Below are 13,717 nucleotides of genomic sequence, written 5' to 3'. Positions count from 1 at the left end.
AAGACAACTCTGCAAATAATTGTAAAATAGAGGAGGGTGTGTACTGCACATCTGTTTTGGTTTTGTTTTGTTTGTTTGCCTGTACAATATCCTCTCTTCTTTCTTTTAGTAAAATGCATCCGCCTTTACTTTGATTCTCTCTTCTCTAACCCATGGGACGATTGTGCTGTGGAACCGTCAGTCCAGTTCCGGCCCATTGACACTTGCCCCTACCAAGGGTGGCCAGCGGTCTTGAGCTGAGAGAACACAACTCTCTCTTCCTGGAAACTGACTCTTGAGTGGACTGACATAAAATGGAAGCAGTGAAGTAGAATCATTTCAATGGAACTGCCCAGAGAAAGTCTGGATTCTTCCTCTTGAGATATCAGGACTGGGCTAGAATCTGTCCTTTCTGATATCTAGGGGTTTAGCTTTTCTTTCAATTCTGTGAAGTACCCAGAATCCTTAGCCAGAGTTGCATTCTATATTTCTCACACTCAAAGAGCCCTGAGAGAGATACAAACTGCAATAAGGCCAAAATAGAGGGGCTAAGTACTGGGTTCAGAAGGCAGATGACTTTGCCTAGTGTGACATGGTGAGAGTTCATGCAGGAGGTAGTATATCCAACAGGTATCCATCAAGTGGATCAGTCTCTTTCTATCACCATTTCCACTTCTACTCTTGCTGTCAAGGAACTTTGCTCTCTGCATGATGGTATCTTCCCATTCACAACTTTTCCTGCCTCTTGGCTTCTGCCCAGTGCCTCTTCTCTATGTTTCTCTTCACTCTTTTCCAACCTAATATCTACAGATTCTCTCAAATCTTGCATTTAAATTTCCCAGGAGTAAGTATTGATTGGTCAGTCAACTGCCATCCAGTTTAGAACACCTATTAGACAAGGTTCTTTTGCCAGGTTGACTTAGAGATCACTGCCCATACTCTAGATGTTTGGCCAGATGTGTTGGCCAGGAGAGTGGGATCCTATGTCACAGAGAACATGACCCCTGTGTATGGAACTGTGAGAAGAAGGCTGTGAACATGGTAGACTCAAATAGGGCTGTGTCCAGGAGAGGCTCCAAGGTAAGTCTTTTGGATTCATTTTATAGGCAATAAAAAGCCAAAAAAAAGATTTTGAAGAAAGACTAACTACTAGAATATTATTTAGAAAAATCTGTTAGTAATTTGTGGGGAAAGAATTGCCAGCACAGGATGCAGGGAGAGCAGTGTGGAGGCTATTGTAAGGGTCCAAGTAAAAGGTTACCAGATCCTGATGTAGGGCTTAGGCAGGACCTTCTTTCCATCCTTGGAGAATGGAAATGAAAAATTGATGAGGAAAGCATTTAGAATAATTAGGCACCGGATTGGATAGAGGAGGGGAGGAAGAAGGAACTGTCAAAAATAACTGTGAAGTTTTGAATTTGTGTGACAATTCCAAAAATAGTAATTGGAAATTCAAACTGGCTTGTGGGAGGATAGGAAGGATTAATTCTGCTTAGGACATAGTCATCATTCAAGACAGAAGTTGCTTTGCAATGATCAGTATCAGATATTTTAAAAGTTTATATTTTTAATTTTAATGTGGACATATTTCTTTACATGAAATCATAAGTGGAAGACCAATATGTCAAGCAAAATAAAAGTAAAAATATTCTTGCTGAGGTAAGATTGGGTAGGAGGGTCCCAGAGCCTTCCCACTCAGCCCTGCTCTTATTACGTCCCCACTCTTGACACATACCTAAGTGAGCATCTTAAATGATGCATGGAAAATAGTTGGAAAGTGCTCGCTCTTTTATAGATGGAGAAAACTGCTGTCCAAGGAGGAAAATAAACTTCCCAAGAGCACACAGCTGGTCAATAAAAGATCCAAAACAAAACCCCAGACTTCCTAACACACAGTTCACTCATGGAATGTCTAATGTGTGCCTGGCCCTGTGCTAAGTCTACAATGAGACAGAGATAGTCTGTTTTCACAGAACCTATATTCTAAACAAACAAGTGATACATTCAGAGTGATGAGCCCCACGGAGGAAACAGAACAGACTGCTGTGGGAGAGGGCAATCAGGCTGGGACTGGTAGGGATAAGAAGGAGCCAGCTGTGTGAAGAGCCAGGAGAAGTGGGCTCCAGAAAGGAAGAGCAATTGCAAAGACCATGAGGAAGAAATGAACTCTATATGTTTGAAGAACAGAAAGGCATCAGTGTATCTGAAAGGCAGTGAATAAATGAGATAAATGATAAGAGGTGAATGACATCAGAGAGGCAAACTGGGGCCAATCACGGACGCCTTTGCTTTGTGAAGTTTGGTTTACCAGCAAGATGTTTGAATAGAGAGGTCCAGCAGAAACTGGAAATTTGGATCAAGGTCAGAGTAGAGATACATGTTTACAAGGCTGCATCGTTTCAGGGAAACTCTGTAAGTGCATCAGGCAGCCAAAGGCAAGAGTGAAAGGAGAAAGGAAAAAGAACTGACAGGAGAAACTTAGGGAACATTTATGGAAACGGGGAAAAATCAAAGAATAGAGCTGAGAGAAGCACCAGTTAAGCACATTCTCACAGAAGCGCTGAGTGCCATGACCTTCAAAACTGGGGAGGGTGTCAATAGTGTCAAATGCTGCCACCACCATCCCCGAAAAAAGTCAAAGACATTAGGGATAAAGACTTTGGGCATGGCAACTAGGAAAACACAGCTGTCCAGGTGACCTGAAACACAGTCTCCATAGTATGATGGTGCTTTTGGTTGAAGTCAAATAGCAAGGATTTGAGGAGTGAATTACTTCAATCAGAAGTATCAGTACAGGGCTTCCCTGGTGGTGCAGTGGTTGAGAGTCCGCCTGCCGATGCAGGGGACACGGGTTCGTGCCCCGGTCCGGGAAGATCCCACATGCCGCGGATCGGCTGGGCCCGTGAGCCATGGCCGCTGAGCCTGCGCGTTCGGAGCCTGTGCTCCGCAATGGGGGAGGCCACAGCAGTGAGAGGCCTGCATACCGCAAAAAAAAAAAAAGAAAAAAAAAGAAGAAGTATCAGTACAACTCAGTGCAGTTATAAATTACGTACTGTGTACTTACACATGCTGTAGCAGCACTTGGTATTGGAGATAGAAAGATAATAAAGAATCATCAATGAAAAGGGATAAGTGTAATGTGACCCTACCAGCCAGTATTGCCTAGTGAAAGAGACATGGAAACAAATATCCTAGGACAGTGTGACAGTCTGTTGAAATCAAATGTATTCACAGTCACACCAGAAGTTTAATGTTAAATGTGTCAATGATGAAACTGCTCAGGACACAATTTCTGTTAGAGCATTTGCTCATTTAGAAACATTGGCACAATTGTTGCATTATAGAACCTGTGTGATGTGAAAACCCACAGTTCCATATGGGGGTCAGACTTCAATTCAATTTGACTAACATTTATTCAGAACTTTCTATACAAAAGCTGTAGCACTAGACACTAGAAAAGGTCCTGACCCTCAGTACTTTTACAAGTTAGTAAGAAATATACATACTGTAAGAAAAATAAAAGTAATGTGTTTGCAAGTTCAGAAGAGGGAGGCTTCAATTCTAACTGAGCGCTGGCTGAATTCAACAAGCTGTGGCATTTCAGCTGCATTTCGAAGGTTGGGTAGGACTTTGCCAAGCCCTCCTGTTCAGTCATATAAAGCTGATAGAGCACTACTTTGTAATTGTTAATGGGCTGAGGGGTCCTGCCTGTCTCTCTCCTTCAACTAGGCTTAAGATTGAACTAGGGGACACTTAATGAATGTTTGCCTGATGAAAATAGGAGCGTCTTGGAGTGACACTAGACTACTGGGTATATATGCATCATTATCATATTCCTCCGAATCTTCTGGATTATATTACAGTTACTGGAACTGGAGCTTGATGGCAAAACTTCTAGGGTGGTGAATAAATGATGTATGCTACCACAAGAAATGTTGCAAGCAGAGCAAGGCCTGGGTTACTAATGAACCATTTGTTTGTTTTGAAGCTCTTCCCTGTAATAACATATATTTATAATACAATTGGTTTCTCTTTTTCCCCAAATTAGTCATTTGAAAACCTACAAATGAAATACAAGATCCAGTTTGTCTCAGGGCTGTGTTTTCTCTGTCAAGTGTGTCCTGGCTTAGCCATCATGTAATAACAGAACTCTTATAAATTTATCGGTACAGCACCTAAGGGATCCCAATTCACGTCAACAGGCTTTAAAGAAATAGACTTTAAAAGACTACTGAAAACTAAAGGACAAAATATTTCTCAGTATGAAAAATATGAAAAATGCTTTTCTATGTAACAAATCAGCTCTAAATGCAATGTGTGAATTTAATCTGCCTCCATTCTTCCTACTGATTAGTATTTGTTACTTGGGTTTAAATTTAAACTAATTCATTCAGAGTGAGATGATTTAAACAGTAATCCCCAGCGATGGAAGCTGAACTCCCCTTCGCACAGACCCTAGCCCTGGAGATTGTAGAAGATTGGAGGGATATTTGTACTCTTCCAGTGGCCCAAGTTGGAGATAAATAGGACTAAGATGTTTGCAGCATCACCCCTGCCAAGTACATATACATCGACACACCGCAGACAACGTACTGCACTTCTGTACTGTTTAATTTGTGCCCTCTTTTGGGCAGATGCATTTCCCACATGTCCTATGTGTACAGCAATTATGGCAGGGTAACTAGCTGCAAAGGACATACTTTTCCTACTCTCAAAGGCCCCTCATTTCCTCCCATTTCCCCTTCCCTTTCTCCTTGCCCTCTGCCCCTACTTGGCAAGCCCTCCTCTGGGCCAGTGAGTAACATTTCATACACAACAATGTTTCTGAGTCAGAATAAAACCATGAACACAGCAAACTTTGTAGTCAACATGACTACCTCTGAAGCAAAACGACTGCCAGATTCATTCAAGGTTGTACAACTGGCCCTGGTCTGAAAGTGATGTCATCCAGTCACCTCCTCACATAGCCAGGCCTATGGGAATTACCGCCTATGGGGACCACCACCCCATGACACTTTGAAGTTCCTGTCCTTTTTTGCAGGTGAAGTCAGAAATTGCTCAATGCCACAAAAATAAAATGAACACTTGTCTTACTTTTCTTAATTCAGTGATTGGGTATTACACTAAAACTATACCAGAGAACAGCTACACAGGGAAAATCACTGGAACTTTTTGCACTTTCACTGGGGGTGAGAAGGGAAACCTTATCTATTTCTAAGACTCACTATTTCCCAATCTACTCTCCCCTTGTCCACCAGTTATATTCCCAGTGGTCAGGGATCATGGGTATTTACCTACTCTGCCATGGAAGTTGCTTAATCCCTATTTGTAAAATTATATACAACCTGACGTTTTGTAATTGTAACCTACAAATCAATTCACATGTTTGACTAAATGTGTCTGTTATCAAGCAAAGTTTCCTGTGCTCACAGTGCAGAGAGCCAAATTCTGACAGCAGGTATCTGCAGCAAAGTAAGGGTTATTTTCAGGGTTCCAGTAAAGGAGAATGGGCAGCTCATGCTCAAAAGACCCAAATTCCCTGGATGGCTTTTAGATAGATGAATGGGTAAAGAAGATGTGGTACATATATACAATGGAATATTAGTCAGCCATTAAAAATAATGAAATAATGCCATTTGCAGCAACAGGGATGGACCTGGAGATTATCATACTAAGTGAAGTAAGTCAGACAGAGAAAGACAAATATCATATGATATCACTTATATGCAGAATCTAAAAAAAAAAGATACAAATGAACTTATTTACAAACAGACTTATAGACTTAGAGAATGAATTTATGGTTACCAGGGAAGAGGGGTAGAGTGTGGGGAGGGATAGATTGGGATTGACATGTACACATTGCTATATTTAAAATAGATAACCAAAAAGGACCTACTGTATAGCACAGGGAACTCTGCTCAATATTCTGTAATAACCTAAATGGGAAAAGAATTTGAAAAAGAACAGATATGTATCTGTATCATGTATATGTATAACTGAATCACTTTGCTGTGCACCTAAAACTAACACAACATTGTTAACCAACTATACTCCAATATAAAATAAAATAAAAATAAAATATAAAAAATAATAATATAAAATAAAAATAAAGACAATGTTAGAGGAGAGGGTCATAGGATGCTTGATCAGCTTGTGGACCTTCTTCTCTTTGGTTGGTTGTGAGGTAACAGTGTGATATTTCAGGAATCTCAATCATCAACCTTCTGGTTCCAACCTTCTGGTTTCATCTGGGGTCTCTGTGCTTGTGTTCAGCATATAGTCACTATCCTCCACTGGGGTCCTAGTTTCTGCAGAACATTTCAAAGATATGCATCAGATTGTTACCTATATCCCTTCAGGGAGATCTAGGAGTCCTGTGACTCTACTGTTCAAATCTTAACTGCTTGAGTCTGTTCTTTGTAACTCAGGGAAGGCCTAGGAGACTAAAACCTTTTTCTACAAACAACAAATGGGGAATATGGAGGGGTTTTGTACCCAGGAAGGCCCTGCAGGGTTATGCTTGGTTTCAATCCCCCTTTTCTTTTTCTTTTTTTTCTTTTTTGGTACACGGGCCTCTTACTGTTGTGACCTCTCCCATTGTGGAGTACAGGCTCTGGATGTACAAGCTCAGTAACCATGTCTCACGGGCATAGCCACTCCGTGGCATGTGGGATCTTCCCAGACTGGGGCATGAACCCGCGTTCCCTGAATCGGCAGGCGGACTCTCAACCACTGCACCACCAGGGAAGCACCCCCCCTTTTCTTATGATACTTCTCAATCCTGAGCGTCACAGGGGTCGGACAAGAAAGTGAATAAAGTTTTGGATAGAGAGATTAATCATAAACTCACAGGGGAACTTGGTTTTAAGGTGACTCAGTTTCATGTCCTGGCACTTATTACTGAAACTTGTTGCCTAGGTGCCATGGCCCAGTTTTACACCTAAACCTAACTTCACTTCCTCCCTGAGAAATATGCCAACAGCCTCAGTTAGCAAAATTAGGCTGCAATATACTCAAAACTACTTTGTTTAATGAATGAGGAAGTGATGAATGAAAACTCTAACAGTTAAATTTTATTCTAAGAAATTTGGGAGACAATCTTATCAATGGTAAACTTGCCAGTCTCTTTGAGAGCTTCAGCTGTGAGAATTCTACTCGAGGGCATATAGCAAAAGCCTTCTCAAGCTTGACTCAACTCTGATTATCATGATTTCATGTTCAGTAACAGACATTCAATTGGTATAAAACCATGCTTCTATAGTGTGTGTTTTGCCCCCCAGGCCCAAAGTCTCAATTCTTCTTCACTAAGTCAAGAGTCATCAATGATTATACCACCAAAGGGAACATGCCAAAGGGAACACCTTAATTCATTTTCTTTCTTTTCCCAAGGAGGAGGGACTAGGAGGTGATAACATCAGCTGTCAGTTGGGGTTGAAGATGGGCAGAGATAAGTCAGCATATCCTCCAGGGAGTGTGAGACACACCTGTAATGCTGTAATCTAAGGGTGTGGCCATGTCGATGTACAGTCTATGGAATGAGTGCATCCACTCCATATAGCTTTAGAGCAATAGGTTTAGGCCCAGAGGATGTGGCTTTTTCAGCTGCAATATGAATGCTCAGAGTTGATTCACTACTGATGCAGAAATAAAGTCAGGCACATGGTTGGAAAAATTGACTATCTTACATGGTTGGAAAAATTGACTATCTTGTGCTTCAGCTGATTGGGCCATGTGACATTGTTAAATTGTATAATATATTGGAAGAAATAGGTTTAGGAAAGGGCTGGATATCAACAATTTCTGTCCATGCTCATCCTGAGGATCCAGCAGGACTTTAGTCTCAGATGAGCTATACCCCAGAGTGCAGTGCCTCTGTCATCCCACCTAGACCTTACCTTTCCTTGGGAGAAATCCTTGATGACTGGCTAATCTTCCCTGCAATTTAGAAGCCTCTGGGTCTTTCCTCTAGGCTTTGTGCACACTGAGGAAATATGGATAAATTTTAAAACTAACCTAAATAAGACATTTAGTAAAGAAAATCTATTTCCTCCAATAAACCTTAAAATGTATTTCACAGACAAATAATAATAAATCCTTTATTAGGTACTCTTTCCTTTTTTCTAAACTACTGTATTCACATGCTGATATCTACTGTTAGTATAGAAAGTACAGTAGTTGACTAGATGATCCTCGCAAAGGGCAGAAGGGCCTTTTGATGCTACCACTCACATAAGAAGAATCCTCTGTTGGCCCAGAACCAAAGAAAGGGAGGCAGGACTCATTAGCTGTAAAGAAATGGATGACTGATATTTTTTTATTTTCAATTCCAGAGAGCTCCTTCTAGGAATTTTAATAGCAGAATTCCATATTCTCAGGACTTCCCTGGCAGTCCAGTGGTTACGACTTTGCCTTCCAATGCAGTGGGGTGCAGGTGTGACACCTGATTGGGGAGCTAAGATCCCACATGTCTCCCCGCCAAAAAAACCAAAACATAAAACAGAAGCAATATTATAACAAATTCAATAAAGACTTTAAAAATGATCCACAACAACAAAATAAAATCTTTAAAAAGAAAAGAATTCCATATTCTCAAGAAAAATGGCAGACATACAAGCACTTAGTCATTTGACTAAACTGAAGAGAAGTAACATTTAGTTTGCGTGAACAAGGGAGTATTTGAGGATTACAGTTGTAAACCTGAAAAAAATGCCTTCATTTTCACTATTGCCTCCCCCCTCCACCATCTTCTCTGCACTGAGAACATCTCTCTGGCCACAGCCCCTCATCCCCTGAAAATGTGTGCCTGCACTAAGTCCATCTCCACCCCCCTCCTTGGTCAGCCACTGTGCCCATCACTGTCTGCAGTGGTGCAGAAATGACTGATGGGAGCCCCAGCAGCTTGGCTGCTCAGGTATCCTGACCTCAGTCTTTCCTAGCCATAGCTTCCAAACCGACACCATTTCAAGGGACATTGACACAGAAGCCATGTTCACTGGGGCTGGGTTGCCAAGTTGGGGTGGTTGGCTCTGGGGCTGGAATTGGGACTGTGTTTGGGAGCCTCATTATTTGTTATTCCAGGAGCCCTTCTCTGAAGCAACAGTGAAGGGCTTCGTCCTCTTAGAGGCAAGAGGTTCTTTTGTCTGATGGTGGCCTTTCTCATCCTCTGTGCCATGTGAAGGAGCCATCTCCTCTCCCATAGTTCTTTCTCCCATGTTTCATCTACCCTGTATTGTATGTTCTTTTTCCTATAAGCCCCCAGGCAGTCTGAGGAAAGTGGTTGACTCAGGGTTTAACAGAGGGAAGTTAAATAATACTGTATTTTTTTTAAAAAAAGACAAAGAAACAAGAATGACTTCAGCTACTGGTTTTGAGGATGTGCTTCCTGTCTCTGATTTAGTTAGACCCGTCATTCCATACCTCTACCCTCCCACAACCCACCCCTACCCCCATCTTCAGCATTGTTGAAATAGCAGCTTTATTTCTTGATCACTTGCTACAGGCCTAGGAGTCTGCTAAGGGCTCTACATGAATTCTTTCAGATTACAGCAAAATTCCCACCCCAAAATGTCTCTTTGGCATATGGATTATTTCATATCATATGGATTGTTTCAACAATCAAGGCCTGAAAGACTCAGGAAGAAACTTTGACCTTCCCCTAACTGCCTGAAAGAAGGTAGATAGAGGACCTGTTCCAGGAAGGCAGCTGCCACCATAGGTCACTATAGTATGAACTAGGTGCACACAGGGAGGCACCCCGCAAAGTCAAGTCGCTTGTTAAAATTCTTCTCTGTGCCCCACTTTCTCTGCATGGGCTAGCAAACATTTGCTTTTCCATCTCCATGTGATTTGCTTTCTCCCCTTTGAAGTCCCAGACCACTGCCCCCAACATCCTCTTTTGTCTTCATCTGAAGATGGTGTTTAAGGTGAGGGTTTCAGCCATTTTGTCAGGTTACTCAGTTCTCCTGGGTCTCTCTCCCATGTGTACGTGTTATTAAACTTTCGTTTGATTTTCTTTCTTTTTTGCAGTACATGGGCCTCTCTCTGTTGTGGCCTCTCTTGTTGCGGAGCACAGGCTCCGGACGCGCAGGCTCAGCGGCCACGGCTCATGGGCCCAGCCGCTCCACGGCATGTGGGATCCTCCAGGACGGGGGCACGAACCCATGTCCCCTGCATCGGCAGGCGGACTCTCAACCACTGCGCCACCAGGGAAGCCCCTGATTTTCTTTTAATCTGTCTCACATCAATTTAATTCTTACACTAGCCAGAAGAACCTAGAAGGGTAGCGGAAAATTACTTTCTTCCCGACAGACAGCTGTGACTAGATTTTGTGCTGATGACATCCAGAGGGGCTATGGAGTGGGTTCTCAGGTGCTGTGAAGGAGCGATCTTTGTAGTTGTACTTTTTTTTCTTTTCCTGAAGAAGCCAGTTGGATGGCTAAGAGTGAGAGGGGGGCGGAAATATAAGATGTTTGGGATGGACCGAAAAAAAATTGAGATAGTTGTATGTATTTGTCAATATTTCTATCTTCACTGAAGGAAGAGACCAGCCCCTCATCAATAAGTAGTGTGGGGAGGGGCTTCCCTGGTGGTGCAGTGGTAAAGAATCCACCTGCCAATGCAGGGGATCCGGGTTTGAGCCCTGGTCTGGGAAGATCCTACATGTCACGGAGCAACTAAGCCCATGTGCCACAACTACTGAGCCTGCGCTCTACAGCCTGCTAGCCACAACTACTGAGCCCACGTGCCTAGAGCCTGTGCTCCTCAACAAGAGAAGCCCCTGCAATAAGAAGCCTGAGCACCGCAACAAAGAGTAGTCCCCTCTCGCCACAACTAGAGAAAGCTTGTGCGCAGCTACAAAGACCCAATACAGCCAAAAAAATATTAATTAATTTAAAAAAAAAAATAGCAGTGGGGCCCAGCCTCTGGGCTGAGGCAAGGACCAGAACTTGAACTGGTAACATCTGGTGAAAAGAAAGCAGTATCCTTTGGGCACAGAGTATTAAGAAACAGGGATTCTGGCATAAGGACTAAAGGAGGAGACAGTTTGTAACAAAGGTAGGGACTCAGTCTTGAGAAAATCACAGAAATTGAGTTGTCAAAACTGGATGCAAAACCAAAGTTGTCCTGGCAAAGAAAATATCTTACTGAATCTCAGACAACTGAGCCAGAGCCTTTTTAATCTCTCCTGACTAAGGTCAATCAGAGACCTGAGCTATGGGGAGAGGGTGGCCAGCAAAGGCTGAAAGCCTGGTGGAGGTCTGACTGTTACCCAAGATAATATAGACACATAGACTCAGCTCCCCTTGTACCATCAGATTAGTGGTACCCTTACGGTAGAATTAAATGTATTTCATGACCCTTGATAAATAATGGGTATCTAAACACATAGTGGACTGTGGAAGTAGTAGAGGAATTAATAAGCTAGAAGGAGAAAAGTGGGATTAAGGCAGGTGATAGATGGGTCCTCAGGCTAAATGGTTTGAGTTTGTTCCCTGTGGACCGATACTCTGAGATGGGAATAACAGGACAATTAAGAGAGGAGGCTGGGCCCTGCCCAGATAGAAGATAAGAGACCACATATTCCTCATTCTCGAAGTTAGGAGACCTCCCTGACTACACAGGAGCAGAAAGGTTCCTTGGAGGTCAAAAAAGGGAGTGATGCTAAGTGGCTAAGTCTACCCATAGGCCTCTTCAGTAGCATCCATCTTGGCTAAGAGATGTGCGTGCACACATGGGAAGATCCTGAGATACACCAAATATGGACTCTGAACCAGGCAAATCAAAATGATTGGTCAAAAGAAACATGGAAGAAATGCCCCATATAAGTGATTCAAACTGTCAAGAGGGCGCGACTCTTTCTTGGAGCCCCCCCCCCATGTGTCTATCCACATGTACCGTACTTCTTTTTTTTCCTAATAAATACTTTACTTGTTTCGCTACTTTCCGTCTTTGTGGGAATTCTTTTCCTGTAAAGTCGTAGGGCCAGGGCCTTGTCACTGACCACTGGTCTAGTGGCTAGGATTCAGTGCTCTCACTGCCACAAACTGACCTCAATCACTATATGGGAACCGAAACCCTGCTTCAAGGTGCTGCAGGCCGAGACCACCCGAGATCTGGATGATTTTTGTGGTCCAGCCTCCAACACTATTGTATGGTCTTGGAGAGATCATTTCCTTTCTCTTGGGCTCAGTTTTCATTCGTAAAAATAAAAAATGAATCAGATGATCTAATTGGTTCCTCTAGTTATTTTCATCTTAAGTAAACACAGGATATACAATATTGCCACGTGCCCCCAGCCCCCAAATTTGCCACATTGAAATGTTTCAGGAAATGTTTTGAACTTAAGTGTAAATATCAAGCAGAAGCATATTACATATACAGAGGGTATAAGGCAAGTCTAGTAAAATAGCTCTGAGTTCTTCTTTCATATTCCAGTTAATTCCATATAATCCCTGGGTAAATTTGTTGTACAAGTATTCTGCTTCTATTACCACTACTGAAAAATACTGCCCATTATTTCACTCCCTCATTACCCTGGTTCCTTGGCCTTTATTTTATCTCTGTTATTCAAACCATTAATCAGTTTGGACATTCCCTATGAAATTGGGAATGCAACTACTTAGGAGGTATCTTATTTATTATGGGATAAATCCTGATAAGTGAATTCAGAATGGTGGGCTTGGCTGGAGGCATAGTTGCTGTTTCTCAGCCCTCTGTTCAGCTCAGAATGATCCAAACCAGAGTTTTCCAGAAACAGAACCAGCAGAAGCATACACACTGTGCCCCATGTGCTCAGAGGTACTTAGAACTCACAGATTTCCATTTTCCTTGTTTGTTTTGGAAGCAAAGTCACAAGCCACTTGGCACTCAATAAGCTGAGGCACAGACTGGCTAGAGGATAAAACACAGAAAGGCCACACCTTTAACCACAGAAGGCAATAGTCCTTTTCAGATAGAATTGGAAGGGTTCTGTGAACTGTTTTGCTTGCAACTTGTACTGTGCTAGCCTTTAGTGCCCAGTCTGTTAAAGGAAAGGGAGGGTTGTCAAGAAAAGGAAGCCTACTGGTATATGTAAACATTAAAAACCAAATAACCCAAAACACACTTTTAGTTACTAATTTTAAATCTTTTTGGCATAGCAGATGAGGCCATAGCTAAGGATGCTTGGATGATGTCCTTTAATCCAGCATAAAGCCATGAAAATGGGAAAGAGTATTGTCTTCACTTGTAAAGAATTGTAAAATATAACAAGCCAATTTTGAATAATGTGAGTCCATTATCATTTCAACTAAGATTTAAGTCTCACAGACTCACCGGATATCAAGTGCGTATAATCCTTCCTTGCTCTGTTGATGTGTGGGGACATTATTGAATGATTACTTCTGGACTGGGTTATAACAAATTTTAAATATATGAAAGAGAAATTTTCTTTCTCACAGCATCTAATTTTAGGGCATAATTTTGACCCTTTAAGTCCAATAAGATACCATGATAAACTCTTAGCAAAATGGCCATGCTGTTGGTATAAACCTACCATATCTTTGATCCTCCAGAGGTCATTAATAGAATACTTGTAGTCCCATTTGAGTGCCTTGTGAGCAATGAGGTAGAACAAAGCGAGGAAATCCTAAATCAGCATTTCACGAACTCTAGAATATCAGGCAGGTATAAAAGTCCAAAAAATTTATAAAAACTAAACCATGTGAGAAAGAACATTTGGAAAGCTTAAGCATTCTCT

The 13,717-nt window shown here is 42.1% G+C and overlaps 1 pseudogene; it reads left to right on the top strand.

Moving 5' to 3' along the window:
- Positions 1 to 4,404: 4,404 nt before the first annotated feature.
- On the top strand, positions 4,405 to 9,155 carry LOC131760317 (ATP synthase F(0) complex subunit C2, mitochondrial pseudogene; annotated as a pseudogene).
- Positions 9,156 to 13,717: the final 4,562 nt, after the last annotated feature.

This window comes from Kogia breviceps, chromosome 7 (assembly GCF_026419965.1).
Source record: "Kogia breviceps isolate mKogBre1 chromosome 7, mKogBre1 haplotype 1, whole genome shotgun sequence".
Classification (NCBI taxonomy): domain Eukaryota; kingdom Metazoa; phylum Chordata; class Mammalia; order Artiodactyla; family Physeteridae; genus Kogia; species Kogia breviceps.
This window is presented reverse-complemented; position numbering and strand designations above follow the sequence as displayed.